Source organism: Syzygium oleosum, unplaced genomic scaffold, assembly GCF_021117445.2.
Source record: "Syzygium oleosum isolate NSW1041296 unplaced genomic scaffold, Sole_v2.1 Sole_v2.01, whole genome shotgun sequence".
NCBI classification, from domain to species: Eukaryota; Viridiplantae; Streptophyta; class Magnoliopsida; order Myrtales; family Myrtaceae; genus Syzygium; species Syzygium oleosum.
The window spans coordinates 21619583-21639175 of record NW_026607485.1 but is presented as its reverse complement, the minus strand read 5'-3'; the positions used below and the strand labels follow the sequence as shown (position 1 = coordinate 21639175).

The 19593-nt window shown below is 40.0% G+C and overlaps 1 long non-coding RNA gene across 2 annotated transcripts; it reads right to left on the bottom strand.

Annotated features, from left to right (window-relative positions):
- Positions 1–16454: 16454 nt before the first annotated feature.
- LOC130140079 (uncharacterized) lies at positions 16455–17860 on the bottom strand. Of its 2 annotated transcripts, XR_008818077.1 has the most exons (3): positions 17714–17860; positions 16756–17616; positions 16455–16661 (listed from the first exon to the last, which is right to left on the bottom strand). It is a non-coding gene; the product is annotated as an uncharacterized LOC130140079 (long non-coding RNA). The 2 variants fall into 2 exon arrangements; XR_008818076.1 differs by lacking the exon at positions 17714–17860 and having other exon boundaries at positions 16756–17707.
- Between the last annotated feature and the right edge of the window lie 1733 nt (positions 17861–19593).

The following is a 19593-nucleotide window of genomic DNA, read 5'->3' as shown; positions in this document are numbered from 1 at the left end:
TTTTTTCTTTTTCTTTTTCTCTCTTTCTTTTCCTTAAGGCGGCAGTCGCCGGCCATTGGACGAGGGCCGCGAAGCCCTCGCTGGCCGCTGGCGAGGGTCGTGACCCTAGCCCAGAAGACTTAAGACTAAATTGGCCAAATTGAAAAGTTTAGTACTGAATTGACACAAATACAGTAAGTTTAAAACTTTTTTGGTAATTTCTCCGATAAAGCTCGATAAATTTTTAAGAATGCAAGATAATATCATTGAGATCTCTTATTAGAATGCGTCGTAAATCTTTGCATGGGTAGTTTTTATGTTTTGTTTTTCTATATTTGAATATTCTTAAAGCAAGGTTTATGGATACACAAAGCAATAGGCTCTTTTTTCTGATGATATAGAAAAGGAAGGACAAGTTGCTCTCTCTCTCTCTCTCTCTCTCTCTCTCTCTCTCTCTCTCTCTCTCTCTCTCTCTCTCTCTCTCTCTCTCTCTCTCTCTCTCTCTCTCATAATAGGCCTCAGGGTTTTCCATAATATATTGAAACACTTAAGGTTTACGTACGTAATTCTGTAATCTCCCAAAAGTCAAGTTAATTATAACCCTTTTTCTGCATACCATTTTGAGACTTGTTTCTCGCTTATGATTATTACATCTTAGGTTTTCGAAATTTCTTGATCAGAGAGTTTTGATTGTTCCTGATCTCGGGATGTCTCATGTATAAGAGAACATATGATTGGTTGACGAATTACAAATTTAAGCTGAGTCGATGGATTTAGAAAATAGCCAACTGCAATTTCATTGGTGAATTCAAATGAAGTTCATAACATTATCAAATATTTACACTAACACAATATTGACAATATTCAAAATTTGAATTTTGATAGTAAAATCGAGTGTGAGTTGATAACTTATAAAATCAAACTACGCATTAGTAAATTCGATTTAAGTTTGTTCCAACAATGTGAATGCTTTTGTAGGTTCGCTATTCACCGTTTAAAGAACAGCATTTGAATCATGCATTTGTTCCAACAATGTGATGCGGGAGTATCGTCTCGATACATACGGAACCAGATATTCTAAAGATCGGAGACTTGATTACACTAGTCATCTAACTAGTGCCCTTTTAGTACCTAAACTTGATCGCTCACTAACTAATGTACCAGGGCAACCTATCGAGAAGCCTTAAGCTCATCCTAACCATGCTAAAAATGGAAAATAATAACCCATGTATTAAAGGTGCACAACCAAATAATCGGGATGAAAATAAAAACCAACGACCTAGTATTATCTCTAAAAAATAAAAGGCAATCAAAAGCCCTATGGTAAAGCCCTAATGGCTTGTTTAATTTTTTGACACAATTTTCAAAGGTTCTCACATTTTTTCTATTTTTTATACTAAGTCTAGAATGAAGTTCACACTAAAATCTAATGAAATTAACCCAAAAACTAATGTCTAAACCTTTCCTAATTTTTTCTGAATATTTCAGAATTTTTCACAATTTTTTTTAATTTTTTTAATTAATAATAATAAAATGACTCTGGACCGGGTCCTCTGACCCGGTCCGATTCGGCGCTCCTACCCGCCCGATAAGCCTCCTTTTTTTCTAGGGTTAATACCACGAAAAACCCCAAACTATTACACATGTGACAAATTTAACCCGAATTATTTTTTTACCACAAAAAATCTCAAACTGGTACACGTGTGATAATTTTACACCGAACTAATTTTTTTACCACCAAAAATCTTAAATTGGTATACTTGTGACAATTTTACTCAGAACTAAGTTTTTTGACTACCAAAAACCCCAAACCGGTACACCTGTGATAAATTTACCCTCCGTTAGTTTCCGTTAAAATTTACCGTCAAATTGCTAAGTTTGATGACACGTGGTAGTTGACGAGTGTACCAGTTTGGGATTTTACCCCTCTGTATGTCACAAGTTTATAAATTTGTGATTTTTTGTGATATTAATACAATTTAATAGAAGGTAAATTTGTTACAGATGTATCAATTTGGATTTTTGATGGTAAAAAAATTAGTTCGAGGTAAAATTGTCACAGGTATACCAGTTTGGGATTTTTGGCGATCAAAAAAATAGTTCAGGGTAAATTTGTCACATGTATACCAGTTTAGGGTTTTTGTGGTCAAAAAATTAGTTCGGGGTAAAATTGTTACAGGTGTACCAATTTGAGGTTTTTCGTGGTATTAACCTTTTTTTCTATTTCTTTTTTAATTTTTTATTCATTTTTCCTATTTTCCCTCTTTTTTCCTTTTCTATTTTTTCTTCTGGACATCTTCTTCTCCATGGGCTCACCGAGAACTCCTTCTTCACGCCTTTACCGAGACTACGCCAGGAACCTCACCGCCCTCTGAACGCCGGCTTGCGCGACCAATGCCGACAACCGCCATCGATTCTACACCCTCGCAGCTGGCCAACGAACCGTCGACTAACCCCGACCATGAAAATAAGTCGACGAGCAAAAACTCGATTTCCCGGCCCCCAAACTCATAGCCACCAGAGTAACATTAAACCTAAGCAACCAAACATACACGACATGGAATAGAAGATAACGAACTTACGGTGGCGGCCTCGAACCGCAGGCATCACCATTGACGAAAAGCTTTCCGGCGGGTGGGAGGTGCACACATGGCTGACTCGAACCGGAGTTAATATGCCACAAAATCACATGAAAGGAAAAAATAACTTGGAGTCAGTGACAATATTAGAACAAACCATGCATAAATCGAAGCTCTAGAGCATTGGTTTTCATAGTTTACATCCCGGGCCTCTGTTGAGCATTTTGTCAAACAGGTGGTAGGTGAGTTCAAACGAAGACTTTAGGCCGAGATTCAGGGTGTTTTTCGGCTCAAATGCGACGTGCAGAGACTTAATCGATTATATTGAACCACAACCTTGTCTCGATTTGCATTGAAACGACCAAAAAACGCAAGACCAGATTCGAAGTTTTAGGCTCAAAGAGCTTCATTGGAGCATTTCAACAAACAGGTGTGAGGCGCCTAAAAATAGGGGTTTTTAAGCCGATTTCAGCGGGATTCAAAGGTTGTTTCTTGATAAAGATTACTCAAGAACACTTCTTAGAGATGAAAAAACGTTTTCCTCATTTTGTGGTGCCGGGCAAGCACTGAATGGGCTCGGTGTGCCCGGCACCCTAGAGGCAGAGCAAGGGGGGTCAAAACAGAGAATAAAAGAAAGGCCCACCTGGTTCGCGACTAGCCGGGGGCAACGCGGTGGCCGAGGGCTCGTCGACGGCACCTCGGGGTCTCCTTCAGGCGGATGGGACCCTCTACTCTCAGGTTTCTCTCCTAAACTCTCCCGGTCTCTCCTTTGGCAGAGAGTTCCCCCTTTTCCGCGTGGACTGCACAACCCTCCATTTTAGGCCTTGGGGCCGTAAAGCTTTTCTCCATTTGCTTTCTTGTTTTCCCTGTTTTGCTTTCTTTTTGCTTACTCATGAAAACATGCGGACCCCCTTTTCTTGTCCTTTCTCGCCTGTTTCTTTATTTGTGCAAGTGTCGAAGGAGAGAGAAACAGACCCCCTTGTGTTAGTCCGTGGAGAAGAAAGAAAAGGGCTTCATTCATCATTTTTTTTTGTCTTTTTCCTTCCTTCACTCCTCTCATCTTTCTCTGTTTTTCTCCGAATTGTGGCCGAACTGCCTTTTTCTTTTTGTGTGTATAAGGTGTACGAGAGACCCCTTTGTTTGTCTTTTGTGGTCGGTGCATGTGCATGACGCGTGACTTATGTATATATAAGTCCTAAATTCTATTAATGCGGTACAGATGCTAAATGTAATGCAAATTCAAATAATGTGAATGATATTTTTGTTTAGGGGTCACATCAGTCCCTAATTTTTTATGCAACAAATTACTAAATGGGACGCCAAAATTTAGGTGTCAACAACTGCCAATAGGCACGGATAGTGAGAAGTTTGGTAAATGATCTTTAAATTGTGAAGGCTCGTACTTGGTCACGGATATTTTGACTGGCAATGCTTATCGATTGATGGATATTGATGGCAAAGAAATGTCGCAATCAATTAATGGAAAATATTTAAAAAATTATTCTCCGACCATATGGGAAGTCAAAGAAATCGAAAATGATCTATGAAGTGAAATAGATGCTGAGACATCAAAGGAAATTGTTCTATTCACAGGAACCAAAATTACATCAACAGGAAGTTCGACAAAGAAAGGAAGCGCATCAGCTCCACAAAAAATCACATGACAAGCATAACAACACTAGATGGTCACTCCGGACCAATGTGCTACCTAAATCTGACGACAAAGTCAGACAGGCGACCCTCCAAATATATGTTTTCTTCGGTGGCTCGGTGATAAGCGGACGAACCAGCTTGCATTGAGGAATAGCTTTCATCACTTTCCCTCTCAAACTTCAAGAAAGTAGCAAAGTTAGCTTCCACCTGTTCTTCTATGTGTTTCACCAACTCCTTAGAGGATCAGATGTCCTCTTCCATGACGGCCATTAGTTGAAGTATCCCCTCCTTTTCTAGTTCGTCGTCCACCCTATCTCGAGTTGTCTGACTCTTGTTCAAACGCTCGCCTACCAAAGTTAGTTGTGTTGCGAAATTCAAATTGGCATCAGTATAAATATTACAAACAATATAGAACTATAAAGAAACGAAATTGTAATAACAAAGTTGGAATCGATACAAATGAATACCGAGGCCTGTGTTTGACACAGTGTCCTTAAAACAGATTCGTTCCCTCCAATACGTGACCGAGGTTTCGCGAACGTCTGTCTCCCAGGATACAACGGTTGATAGCGAAGAAGAGAGCACGGCACTTCCAAGCTTCCGGCGAACTTGAACAAACTCGAAATGAACACTACCGAAAAACAAGTGCAAATGCGAGAGAGAGTGTTTAACCGTGAGGAAGAATGATTTCGATTAAAAGGAACAGAGGGGAGAGCAATTCGGGAATAATAACGGCCGATTAAATCTGTCGTTACAAAATCAATACGAATAACGGACGATTAAATCTGCCGTTACAAAATCAATACGAATAACGGACAATTAAATCTGCCGTTATAAGATCAATACGAATAACGGCCGATTAAATCTGCCGTTATAAGATCAATACGAATAACGAACGATTAATTCTGTCGCACGTTATGAAATTCGTAACTGTTTGAGTTGAAAGGAAAAATAAATCAGAAGGCAAAATTGGGCTCGTCGCGAGGCCCACTTTTCGGTCCTGCAATCGTGTACGCGGGATGTGCGCTCGCGCCCAAGTTTCAGCTTGTCGGGCGTCGGATTTGCACCCCCCCTGCGCCTGCGCGCGAGGCAGAGAGTTTGTGCTATGATAGTTACCACTTCAAATAAGTGTAACTGTATATAAAGCACTCCATAGCCTTCTTTCTTTTCCGATGTGGGACTAGTGTTTTTCCACATCCCACTTCCAACTCAAGGGTGTTCTTTGAGCATCAATTTCTCATTCATTCACCCATCAATTTATCCCATATTTCCAACAATCCCCCACATGAATGAAAATTGTTTTAGTTTTGACTCTGTGATAGTGTTCAACAATTGAAACCTGCATAAGATAGGTAGGTATTACCCTTTGAACCTTCCCTTGTGAAAGTATATTTACTTTACTAGTTGTCCAAGAGACATGATGTCCTTGAACTGTCCAGCTTTCTTATGTAAATGAACCATACACTTCACACAGGAATCATCTAAACGTTTGTTCAGTTCTCATAGTTATGTTCGTTTTGGCCATGAACATCAACCTGGTTCTGCAAGAGTTTCTAAAGAATTTAGCCCTAATAATTCTCCTTTGAAGCGGCCCCACTTCTCTCTTATATAGGTGATTACTTAATTTTGAGTAATTTGTTTACTCCACTTAAGAATCATTAAAGCAAAAATGCTATCCTTTCCTTTACAATATCACTGTTATTTTATATAGGAATGGTTTTAAGGATAACCCCCACAGTGACATCACTTAGTTTATATAATTAGGTTGTCCCTTTGAACCTAGATCTTGGGATCTCCAGTCAACTAGGTTGGGTTTCCTTTATATCAACTTATTCTTTCATGGGCTTCAGTCCCATTCCTCTTGTCGATTTCTCAACTAACTCTCTGTTTAACCCTTTGGTTAGCGGATCCGCAATATTATCCCTTGACTTTACGTAGTCAATTGAGATAATTCCTGTTGAGAGTAGTTGTCTAATGGTATTATGTCTACGACGTATGTGTCTAGACTTTCCATTATACATATTACTCTGTGCTCTTCCAATCGCAGATTGACTATCACAATGTATACTTATTGGTGGCACAGGTTTTTGCCATTTTGGAATATCCTCTAAGAAATGGCGTAGCCATTCAGCCTCTTCACCACTTTTATCTAATGCTATAAATTCAGATTCCATTGTGGATCGGCTATACGATTTGTTTACGGGATTTCCAAGATACATGCTCCCGCTAGTGTGAATACATATCCACTAGTAGATTTTGAGTCTTTTATATCGAGATATCCAGGTTCGCATCACTATATCCTTCCAGAACAGCTGGGTATCTGGTATAATGCATGCCATAATTCCGAGTATATCGTAAGTACCTGAATACTCTCACTATTGCTTTCCAATGGTCAACACTAGGATTGCTTGTGTATCTACTTAATTTACCAACCGTATAGGCAATGTCTGGTCTAGTACAACTCATTAAGTACATTAGACTTCCAACAACTCTAGAGTACTCTACTTGAGAAATACCCTCTCCTCTATTCTTGGAAAGATGAAGACTATTGTCTAATGGTGTTCTAGCAATACCAGAATCATTCATGTTGAATTTTTCAAGAATCTTGTCCACATAGTGTGATCGGTTTAAAATAAGACCTTCTCGATGTTCTTGTGATTTTAATTCCTAAAATCATATCAGTAGGTCCCATATCTTTCATGTCAAATCTTGAATTCAACATATACTTGGTAGATTTGATCATTTTATCATCACTACCAACAATTAATATGTCATCTACGTAAAGACACAAAATGACATAGCCATTTGTTGTCTCTTTAATGTAGACACATTTATCACATTCATTGATCTTAAAACCATTGGTAACCATTGCATTATCAAACTTTTCATGCCACTGTTTTGGTGCTTGTTTTAGGCCATACAATGATTTCACCAATTTACAGACTTTTCTTTCTTGTCCTGGAACTATAAAACCCTCAGGTTGTTCCATGTAGATTTCTTCATCCAAATCACCATTTAGGAAAGCTGTTTTTACATCCATTTGATGTACTTCTAGATTTCGCAATGCTGCAATTGCAATTATCATCCTAATGGAGGTTATTCTCGTCACAGGAGAATAAGTATCAAAGTAATCTAAGCCTTCTCGTTGTTTGTATCCTTTGATCACAAGTCTGGCTTTGTACTTATCAATGGAGCCATCTGCTTTCATTTTCCTTTTAAAAATCCATTTGGACTTTAAAGGCTTACAACCAGGAGGAAGATTCACTAGCACCCAAGTATGATTCTGCAAAATAGAATCAACTTCACTTTTTATTGCTTCTTTCCAAAGAGGTCCCTCAGAAGAATTTACAGCTTCTGCATAATTTAATGGTTCCTTTTCTAACAAATAAGTTAGAAAATCATTTCCAAAAGATTTTTCCACTCTTGCTCTTTTGCTACGTCTCGGTTCTAGTTCATGATCTGAGTCATGAATTTCATGAGCCGAATCGTGACTTTCTTCATTCATAGTTTCATTCTTTCGTTTAGATGAACTTGATCCATCATTGGATTTACAAGGAAATACATTTTCAAAGAATGATGCATTCCTAGATTCCATGATCGTATTCTTGTGTATATCTGGAATTTTAGATTCATGCACAAGAAATCGATATGCATTACTGTTATGTGCATAGCCTATAAAGATACAGTCCACTGTTTTAGGACCTATCTTTGTCTTCTTTGGTGTTGGAACCGCCACTTTTGCAAGACACCCCCACACTCGCAAGTGTTTGTAGGATGGTCTCCTACCTTTCCATAACTCATAAGGGGTTTTATCCTCTTTCTTTCGAGGTACCTTATTTAAAAGGTAATTGCTTGACAATATAGCTTCTCCCCACATATTTTGAGGCAAACCTGAATTTAGTAATACGCGTTCATCATTTCTTTCAATGTGCGATTTTTACGTTCAGCAACACCATTTGATTGAGGAGAGTAAGGCGCAGTTATTTCATGTATAATTCCGTGTTGTGCACAGAATTCACCAATTGGTACTTCATACTCGCCACCTCTATCACTTCTCAATCTTTTAATTTTCTTATTGAGTTGATTTTCAACTTCATTCTTATAGAGAACAAATTTCTCTAAGGCTTCGTCTTTGCTTTTAAGCAAATACACATAGCAGTATTTGGTGTTATCATCGATAAAAGTAATAAAATATTTATTACCACCTCTCGTTTGAATGAATTTCAAATCGCAAACATCACTATGAATTAATTCAAGGGGTTCAGTGTTTCTTTCAATTGTTTGAAATGATGATCTCGTTAATTTTGCCTCAACACAAATTTCACATTTATGTTTTGAATCAATTTGAAATGAAGGTATATGTTCCAAGTTAATTAATCTACGCAATGTATCATAATTAACGTGACCTAGTCTACCATGCCATAAATTGGAAGACTCAAGCAAATAAACGGAAGACTTATTATCTTTATTGATAATTGTCATTACATTGAGCTTAAAAAGCCCATCAGTTACATATCCCTTCCCCACATACATTCCGGATTTAGATAAAATAACTTTATCTGACTCAAATACCATACGAAATCCATGCTTGTTCAACAGAGACACAGAAACCAGGTTCTTTCGGATTTCTAGCACATAAAGAACATTGTTTAGAGTCAGCTCTTTTCCTGAGGTTATCTTCAGCAACACCTTCCCTTGGCCTTCGACAGCAGAAGAGGCAGAGTTTCCCATAAAAACCTTTTCCCCATTAATTGGTTCAAGATTTTTGAACAAGTCCTTATTGGAGCATATGTGCCTAGTAGCACCAGTGTCAATCCACCATTCCTTCGGATTGGACCCAACTAAGTTTACTTCAGAAACCATTGCAGAAAAGTTTATGTTTGACACATCTTGAGCGATGCCACTCACCATATTTGTCTCATAATTCTTCTTCTTCGGAAGTCTGCATTCCATAGATCTATGCCCCATTTTACCACAGTTGAAGCATTTTCCTTGAAACTTGTTCTTGGAAACTCCTCCTTTTGGTCCCAACTTTGGCTTGGCAATATTCTTGTTTCTGTGGCCTTGCCTAAGTTCCACAACATTTGCCTTAGCTGTAGTAGGATTGAACCCTTTGCGTTCAAATCCTCTATTGTCTTCTTCAATTCGAAGTCTAACAATCAGCTCTTCCAGGTTCATTTCCTTTCGCTTATGCTTGAGATAGTTCTTGAAATCCTTCCACCCAGGAGGTAGCTTTTCAATAATAGCAGCCACTTGGAAGGTTTCACTCAAGATCATTCCCTCAGCCAGAATTTCATGCAAGATCACTTGAATTTCTTGCACTTGACTGATCACAGTTTTAAAGTCCACCATCTTATAATCAAGGAATCGACCGACAACAAATTTCTTTGCTCCGGCATCCTCTGTTTTATATTTCCGATCCAAGGCTTCCCATAACTCCTTTGCCGTCGTTTTTGCACAATAGACATTGTACAATGAGTCATGTAAGCCATTCATGACATAGTTCCGAGGAAGTCAGAGTGCTTCCATGCTTCAACAGCATTGAAGACTTGCTTATCCGTTTCTCCATTGGATAACTTAGGAGCTTCCTCAGTCAAGAATCTCGCAAGATTCAAAGTTGTCAAATAAAACAACATCTTTTACTGCCACCTTTTGAAGTTCGATCCGTCGAACTGTTCAGGTTTCTCACCATGATGGACAGAAACCGCAGAAGGAATAGAGGATGAGCCAGACAGTTGGACAGCTGAGGCATAGGCCGAGTTTTTGGTGATGTCGTTAGCAGCCACATCGACACCATCGTTTCCAGCAGCCACATCGACGACTTCTTTACCAGTAGCCATTTGAATTTGTAAAAGCACGAATCTGTTTTAAGATTGTTGCGAAATTCAAATTGGCATCAGTATAAATATTACAAACAATATAGAACTATAAAGAAACGAAATTGTAATAACAAAGTTGGAATCGATACAAATGAATACCGAGGCCTGTGTTTGACACAGTGTCCTTAAAACAGATTCGTTCCCTCCAATACGTGACCGAGGTTTCGCGAACGTCTGTCTCCCAGGATACAACGGTTGATAGCGAAGAAGAGAGCACGGCACTTCCAAGCTTCCGGCGAACTTGAACAAACTCGAAATGAACACTACCGAAAAACAGTGCAAATGCAGAGAGAGTGTTTAACCAGAGGAAGAATGATTTCGATTAAAAGGAACAGAGGGGAGAGCAATTCGGGAATAATAACGGCCGATTAAATCTGTCGTTACAAAATCAATACGAATAACGGCCGATGCCGTTACAAAATCAATACGAATAACGGACAATTAAATCTGCCGTTACAAAATCAATACGAATAACGGCCGATTAAATCTGCCGTTATAAGATCAATACGAATAACGAACGATTAATTCTGTCGCACGTTATGAAATTCGTAACTGTTTGAGTTGAAAGGAAAAATAAATCAGAAGGCAAAATTGGGCTCGTCGCGAGGCCCACTTTTCGGTCCTGCAATCGTGCCCAAGTTTCAGCTTGTCGGGCGTCGGATTTGCACCCCCCTGCGCGCGAGGCAGAGAGTTTGTGCTATGATAGTTACCACTTCAAATAAGTGTAACTGTATATAAAGCACTTCATAGCCTTCTTTCTTTTCCGATGTGGGACTAGTGTTTTTCCACGTCCCACTTCCAACTCAAGGGTGTTCTTTGAGCATCAATTTCTCATTCATTCACCCATCAATTTATCCCATATTTCCAACAAGTTGTTCACTCGTCCTTTCTTTCGATCGGGTCAACGTGGAGAGCGTTTCGTAGTCTGCCTCTTGAATCCTGCGCTGGCCTATATAAACTTTCTCCACATGTTCGGTCTTCTCCTTTTATTCCAGTAAGTACCCTACAGTTCTAGATAGAAGTTGATTTTGGTTTTGTTCTCCAACAAGGATTGGAGACTGTGGTCGAAGGTAAGGGAGAATTCCTCGAAATCCACTCTGAATGGATGGGCCAGTGGAATGTTACGCGACTCCCCACTGTTCATGAAGATGAGGATCTTTGCCAGGATTTTTGGTTGAGTGGTTATGTAAGCATAAGAAAAGCTAAGCCTGGAGATTAACTCTTTCCAAAGAACAATGAAATCCTTGCTGAAGGGATCAGTGTAAAGAAGAGAGGAAGAAGAGGTTCGAACCATGGTTGAAACGCAAGTGCCTAGGAAAGAAAGACAGGAGTTTTAAGAATGAATGAAGAAAAGATTATCGAAAATAAGTGTAGTCCTCTTATCAGGAACACCGTTTATAGAGAGAGACCCAGCGGAAACTGAAACAACGTGCTATACTATTTGGACATATGTATGTTAGTGGGCATGATAAATGATAACAGAGCTGAATCAGCGGTACCAGAAACAGCAAAGGCTCTCAATAAAATCGAATTCGACAGGATTAAAAGACAAATAGCAACACCTCAGGAACGACTCAATCTTAGCCCGGCGCCAGGTTCGTCCCATCTCATCTTGTAATCTTAGGTACCATTGGAAAAATTGCTCATCAAAGATGGGAAGGAGTTGAATCGATGATTGGAAAGAGACTAGGAGTAGATACAAGAGAAGCTCCCGTTGATTGGGAGTATTTCCGTATAAAGCCAAGGAAAATAGTCTATGAACATAGGTGAAGGAGGGACTGATTTGAAGCAAGAACCCAAAATGGTATGATGCTAAACAAGATCATAGACAAAGATAGACAACTAACGTTTTCATAATATTGAATGTCGTCGAGGCGTTTCAAGTACATGGCTATTTCATCGGAATTGCTCTCGTGACGAAATATCTTTCACTGAAAGTCATTCTTCGATTCTTAAGTGAAAGAGAACGAGTTATGTGGCAATTTTGGACAACAAATATCTAGGCGAATTATGGAATCAACAATTTCACATCGATCGAGACTATACAAATGGGAACCGAGTCGAGATTTAATTGACAAAAAGGCTCAAAAAGTACAACAGGTACAAATGTAAACTAGTTATGCCGACATTTAATTAATGATAGGACCTGACTACACCAAGATATCACGTTGGAATTTAATCACGACGTAACATCCAAGAAAAAGATACACATTGGAATTGAATCGACGATGCGAATATAGAAGCTACAACTAGGGGGGCTGTTGTTGGATAGCCGATTGTATTTATAGAGAAGGTTATCAACCGATCCTCGATGATATTCTGTATTTTTCAAGTAACTTCCATCGATCGTATTTATACTCCTTTATTTCCGCAAGCTTTACTTGCCCACGTTTTTTAATAACTGTCTTTATCATGTGTTGACAGCTTTGTAGTCATTAATGATCATTCCATGATTGGGTCACTAAATAGTAACCATTCCCTCTTTAGTGTGCATCCTCAATGCTAACCGTCTTGATGATTTTAAGTTTTGAATGGTATTTGAAGTACTTTTAATGAAAATTTATCGTCGGCGCACATATTGGCGGCTACCAACTGTCTGTTATCGTATTTTGACAACTGGACATGTGACATTAAAGAATATCATCATCAATCGCCACGTGTTAACTCCCGTACCCGTCGATAGATTAATATGTGCAAGATGGTGCTCAAGTGCTATGCACATAACTAGATCATTTTTTGGTGTCATCTCTCGAAGAAAATACCTCATTCGCGCGCGTTTTCTTGCGGATAATCCTGACATGTGTCTTGTCTTCTCAAGCTTTGTGCTCCGTGTGCAGCCAGTCAGATCATGATCTCCTGTAGCGTTCCGACATGTTGCCCTAATTACTTATGGATAGCAAATTATCACGATTACAGATCATATGGATTGTCATCTTTGATTTCGCTGTTTATCTCGGGCAAGTGTGTATACGCAAAGATCCAATCTTTATACATCTTTTGTCTTCTTCCTTAAACCCTAACGTTCTTTTGGCCTAAAACCCATGAGTTCTTCCTCTGTTCTTTGCTTCACTATTCCTCGTGGCGTCCAATACTCCTCAATACTCTTCGGCAAGTTATATCACCAATTTTGATGATCTGCAAAGCAGTGAAAACTCTAGTAATTGTTGTTTCCGCCTTCTAAATATAGTTGACGGATCCTGAGACCCTTGTCCTCGGTCCCTGTTTACTTAATCATCAACAAATCCCAACTTCTCTCAAGCCTTGCTTTCCCAAAAAACGCGACGAGCTACTTCCCATTCAAAGGCCTTCCATCATAAACATTTGGACTACAATACATTCTTGATTCCACGATTTTCCTTCTTTTGAAGCGAAATTCTATAGGTGGTATTTACGGATGAAGAATGATAAATGGGTACAACTTGCCTGGAAAAGAGCTGATATAATGACTACTTTGGAGGTTAGCATGTTATCTTACGACTTAAACTTAGGGTTTCTGGGCGCCGCCATTAGTTTTTTTTTTTTTGATAACCCAGGGAACCCCCGCACGGCCGACAGCCGGGGAGTAAACCCTGGGGGCGACACGTGCTAGCCACCACACACGTGCCACCGGTTAAGTCACCCTGCGGCGCCCGGGATTCGAACACTCAACCTTTTGCGAGAGGAAGAGTGCGCGCTCCAGCAGCGCCACCCAGGCGGGTGGTACGCCGCCATTAGTTTCTGGCCTCCGTCGACCAACTATTTCTGTTTTCCCTGAGATCCTATGTCAATCACTCTTTTAGATATCTATGCCATAGCTTGTTTTTCTCCCAATGGCATATCTGTAAAAGACATGGGCTCCCTTGAGGTCCCCTACGTTCTTGATAATGCCCTTGCTCATGGCAGATTCCTTGATCGATTTTTTCACACTTCTGGTCCAATTGATTCTAACGAGCACACATCTTTCTTGCTTTATTGGGTTTCCAAGTATATCATTTTTAATCCGTCACTCAAAGTGTTTAGGGATTTTCTTCATATTGCCTCTAACGTTGCAGCAGATAAGTCAATTGCTTTGGGTCCACTTATTATTGCTACATTGTATAGAGGTTTCGCTCATGCATCTTTAGCTATGAGGTCCGAAGAAGACATTATCCTGTTTGGTCCATTCTAGCTTTTGCAATCTTAGATGGTTTTGTATTTCTCGTCCCTTTCCAATCGCGAGCCTCGTGTTTTTCACCATCATGCTCTACCAGCATTTCGATCACCTACTCCTCTTTCTCTTGGGTGTTAGTTGCTGAGTCATTCTCCTCTGAATGTCCCTAAGGACATTTTCTCTTTCGCATTTCATCTTCGAGCACTTCTGGAGATCAATTTAGAAAGTGTTGAATTTTTCCCTTACGATGCCAATGAGTTCAATTACCTCTCCGATTTTTCTGCTCGAGATGATTCTTATGATTTCTGAGTATGTGTACTCACTCCAGTCGACGTTCCCATGAGATTGTCCAAAAAAGGAAGATTTTATCACGGTTTTGAAATATATTCCCCGCAGTATTGTGCTTGGCAATTTGGTTTGTGGCAAGTTGTGCCTATGTCAACTTGCGTGGCATTGGTTGTTCTAATTTATGTATTCATTAGGAGTCACCACTAGCCATTATTGAGGTTCGGCTAGAAACCCTAATCAAGACGTGGGAGTGACGTCTCGATGCACGCACAACTAGAGATTCTTATAAACGGGGACTTGATTACACTATGTATTCAACTAATGCTCTTTCGGTACCTAAATTTGATCGTTTGTTCACTAAAGTGACCATGCAGTCTTTTTACCAATTATGAGTCCATGTGTTTTCATCCACTAAGTGTCCATGCGATGTTTTCATTGAAACCCTAATGATTTAACCTAACCATTCTAAAAAGGGAAAATAACAATTAATGTATTGAAAATCCGCAATCAAGTAAAATTGAAATGAAAGTGCACATACATCGACCTATCATTGTCTTCTAAACATAAAGCATTTAAAAACTTATGTGTTGACACCTAAATTTTGGCGACCCACTTAGGTATATATTGCATAGAAAAATTAGGGGTCGATCCCGACCCCTAGCAAAAGTAATAATTAAACTGCATATAGATTTTAGGATCATTTATAGTAATAGCTCATATAGTTGCATCTGCATTAGACCGACGGCAGATGGACTTAAGTGAATGATTTTGAGCTTAATTGAATTAAATGGACTCAACCCAAAGATTAAATGTATGTCCAAGCCCATTGAATACGTATATGGCCAAAATTTGTATTATAGAGCCAGTTAGAATAATTGAATTATCGAATTATTAAATAATATACTTGGAAGATAATTCATATTATTCTACAAATATTCAGTTAGAGGAAATAATCAGAAAATCACCTAAATTGAGTATCAGAATTAGGAAATAATATATCTTGGCTCTTGCAAGATAACTCTGGCTAACTCTTATAAATAGATATGTTAGGATTCACAATTGAAGGAGAGGCCACACATATCGAAACACGGCCACAGAAGTGAGAGAGAGAGAGCTTCAAATTATCCACGGCACATTGAGAGAGAGAAAGTCGTGGAAGTTGAGAACAATAGAGAGAGAAGGAGCCTCGGCCGAGACCATCACTCAGCTGCGGTCATCTTAGTCTCCGATGATGAGCTTCTACAACAACAATTTCATTATCGACGGCCATCAATCACCACAGCTGCGAGTCGAGTCTGCTGTTCCACCGTGAAACCTGCTGCCGTTGCCGAGCCTCTTCGATGATTGACATTGTGGCTGTTTATTTGCCCCACACCAGTCCACGACACTCCTGTGATCCAATTCGGTATTACTGGTGCAAAACCGGCAAGCTTCAAGTGCGCATCACAGCTTTCCCAGTGTAACCATCATGTCCCATAGCCTTGGCGTGAAGTCCAGCTCAGTCTATAACAAACCATCCTCAGTCCCACGAATTCCAGTCTCAGCCAGGACAGAAAGATTTCGGAACATCCAGGAGGCTCCAAGAGGTGATTGTGGAATTATTCCATGGCTTAGTCAGAGCAAAAGTCAAATTTTGAATGGAGATTCCTGGTGGGCTGATTCGGTGGAAAGAAGGGAACAAAGGCCAAAATGTGTTATTAGCGTTTTCCTGCAGTCCTTCATTGCGCGTCCAAGGTTTGTCGACCACACTAGAGAAACTCTCGCTCTTGCGCTTAATTTTCCCTTTGTAGGTTTAGCAAACCAAAGCTATTACTTTTCACGCCGGCAGCCTTTCCTCGGCCAATCACCAGGCCTTGCACCGTGAGCCACTATTGAAGATATAATTGAAGATTTGGAGGATATTGATTGTGATTAGATTATAGACTAATTGATTCGGTCCTTAATTAATTACGTAGAATAGGAAATTGAAATCCCATATATTTTCTTTCCTGTTTTTATGTTTCATCATTACTTGTATACGGGATATAGAAAAAAAAGTTCTTCCAATTTCTTCATTTTTTGACATGGTATCAAAGCTATCTTTTTTGGCCTAGCTTCCGAAAAAATTCTTCTGGAATTGCCTCCGGTCTTGTCTTCTGAATTGTTGTTGTAGCCCTACAATAGCAAAACAATTCAGTACCTCGATAGAAATTCATATTCTAGGATACCATGGAGAACTTGCAAAACACAAACTCCGATGGGAACTCACCACGAGCTCAAATCACGGATTAGAATGATCCGACTATAATAGAAGAGACTCCTGCTCAACATCCAGTAGGATCCACACCTCCTTCAGTCCAGATTCCCGGCCCGGTCCAGTGGCTACTAGTCCAATGGTTTCTGGTTCAAGGCCAATGGGCCGCAGGACCAATCAAGCGTGGCTTCAATATGGTCCGCCCGGAGAGGAACGAGTTCAGGGTTTTGGAATTCAACCCAACTGAGGAGGAACCATTCACTTTGCTTCTAGAACCGACCCGAATAATGGATCCGACTGGACAAATACGGGTCACAGACCCGAATTTACTCAATCGGGTACAATGACGAATCCCTACAAGGTTTTCCAACCCGGTTACCAACCTGGCTATCTACCCTTCGGAATTGCAACTAGTGGCGGCCGCTTGAGCCCGGCGACCCTCTATACACGTTGTCGGCCGACGAACTTGAGCTTCGGCTGATCAACCTTCAGCTCGTCGGACCAAACAACTACAATGCCTAGGCTGGAGACTTCCGGCAAGCGCTAGTCACAAAAGACAAAGATGGTTTCATCGATGGAGCTGTCCACTTTCTAAACGAAGAACGGCTACAGCGTCATTGGCGGAGGTGCAATCAATTGATTCGCACTTGGATTGGGAATTGTTTGGCTCCCGACATCTCTGCCGGGCTCTCACCAACAAAGGACTCAAAGATAATGTGGGAAAACATACGCGAGATGTATGGGAGGTTCGACCATGCAAAATTATTCACACTTACTAAGGCCTTCTCGAAGTTGAAGTAAGGGAACGTCTCGGTCACCGCTTGCTTCAACCGACTCTCGGCCCTTTAGAATGAGCTCAAGGCCGCTGAGGAACGACTGGAGTGACCCGAGGCCACTCTCCGACAATACCAAGCAATTAAAGAAAGGGAAAAGGTGACTCGATTTCTACTCATATTAAATGAGACGTACTCACCTTTCCCATCACAAATTCTGGCGATGTAGCCGATGCCGCCGCTCGGCCGAATCTATCAATTGGCCGTCCAAGAGGACAGCCAGCGATTGGCCGCAGCAGAACACGGACGGAACAAAGGCGTCACCCTCGCAGCTCCGACGAAGCCCCTGGGTCAAAGCCTTGGAAGCTTTGGGAGCGTTGCTATTCCAGAGCATCATGCGGTGCTCGTTTAGATGGAGGACCAGAATAACCCTAAAGGGTTTTCTCGGATGAACAGCCAAAATGCAAGATCTAGATCCAACGGCCATAATTTCATCGACCAGTCTTCCGAATCCAATGGCTTATATCAAGCCACATTAGCGCTGGTTTATAAACCATCCAATGGCTCGCGAGTCACCACGTCATCACAAAAAAATGGTGGACAAAATTTCAAAACAAAAGGTAAATTTTGTGAATATTACAAACGTCCACATCATACTGTTGACACATACTGAAAATTACATGGAAAGCCCAATGACAAAGAAAAGAAAGAAAGAGAATTTTCTGCTTACCAGGTTTCGGCACAAGGGACCGAAAAAATGCATCAGACACTCAAGATCAATACGAGAATATCATGAAAGCTCTGGGCCAATTAAGAACTACTAACAAGATTGGGAGTTTTTTAGGTACTTCTTTCTAAAAAAGGAATTCAATTTCAGTTGATGCATGGATAATTGATTTGGGTGCCAGTGACCATATAATTTGCAGTGATAAATTTCTTTCTTGTAAAAAGGCCCATCCTTCCGTTTCTATTCGTCTTCCAAATGGAAACACCACCTATGTCAGTAAAGTTGGTACTGTCCATCTCACCCCAAATATTACACTCAAGAATGTTCTTTATATCCCTAATTTTGAGTTCAATCTCATTTATGTGTCCAAAATTTGTGAAGATAATTCTTGTGATGTCATATTCAATTCCCAAAATTGCTTCTTTCTGAACCTTTCGACTGGCAAACTAATGGGCTTGGGTAGTGTCGCACAAGGATTATATTTTTGGAAAGATTTTGATTTGTTGAATAAGAGCATCTCTTGTAATGCCACTATTAGCAATAAAACTCTTATTTCTCATCAACGTCTGGGCCACAGTGCTCGTTTTCCTTATCCAAAGTATCCAATCTGCCCTTTGGCTAAACAATCATGAACACCGTTCCCAATCAGTACATCTCGAGCTACTAGTGCTTTTTCTTTAATACATATTGATATCTGGGGTCCATACCATACTCCACATCGTGATGGATCCCATTTTTTTCTCACTATTGTCGATGATTATACTCGCGCCACTTGGGTATTTCTTATGCAATCCAAGGGACAAACATTTTCTCATATATTGAAATTTCTCTCCTTAGTCAAGAATCAGTTTAATAAAACTGTCAAGAGAATTCATACTGATAATGGATGCAGGTTTTTCACCGGTGAGTGCAATTCTTTTCTATCCTCTCAAGGGATACTTCATGAAAGCTCATGCACCTACACTCCCCAACAGAATGAGATTGTTGAGTGGAAACATCAATACCTCTTGAAAGTAGCTCAAACTCTGAAATACCAAGCTTCTATTCCTGAAATTTTTTGGGGCGATTGTGTGGTCACGGCAGCCTCATTGATTAATCGCATGCCAACTCGAATTCTTGATTGTCGAACTCCTTTTGAGATGCTTTTTGGCAAACAACCTCAAATTGACCATCTAAGAGTTTTTGGATGTTTATGTTATATTACAACTATGGGCCCTCAGAATAAATTGGATCCCCGTGCTCTTAAATGTGTTTTTATGAGATATTCCTCTCTACAGGAAGGTTATCAAGTTATGGAGATATTTTTAGAACATTTCTTCATAAGCCGAGATGTTATCTTCCACGAAGATGTGT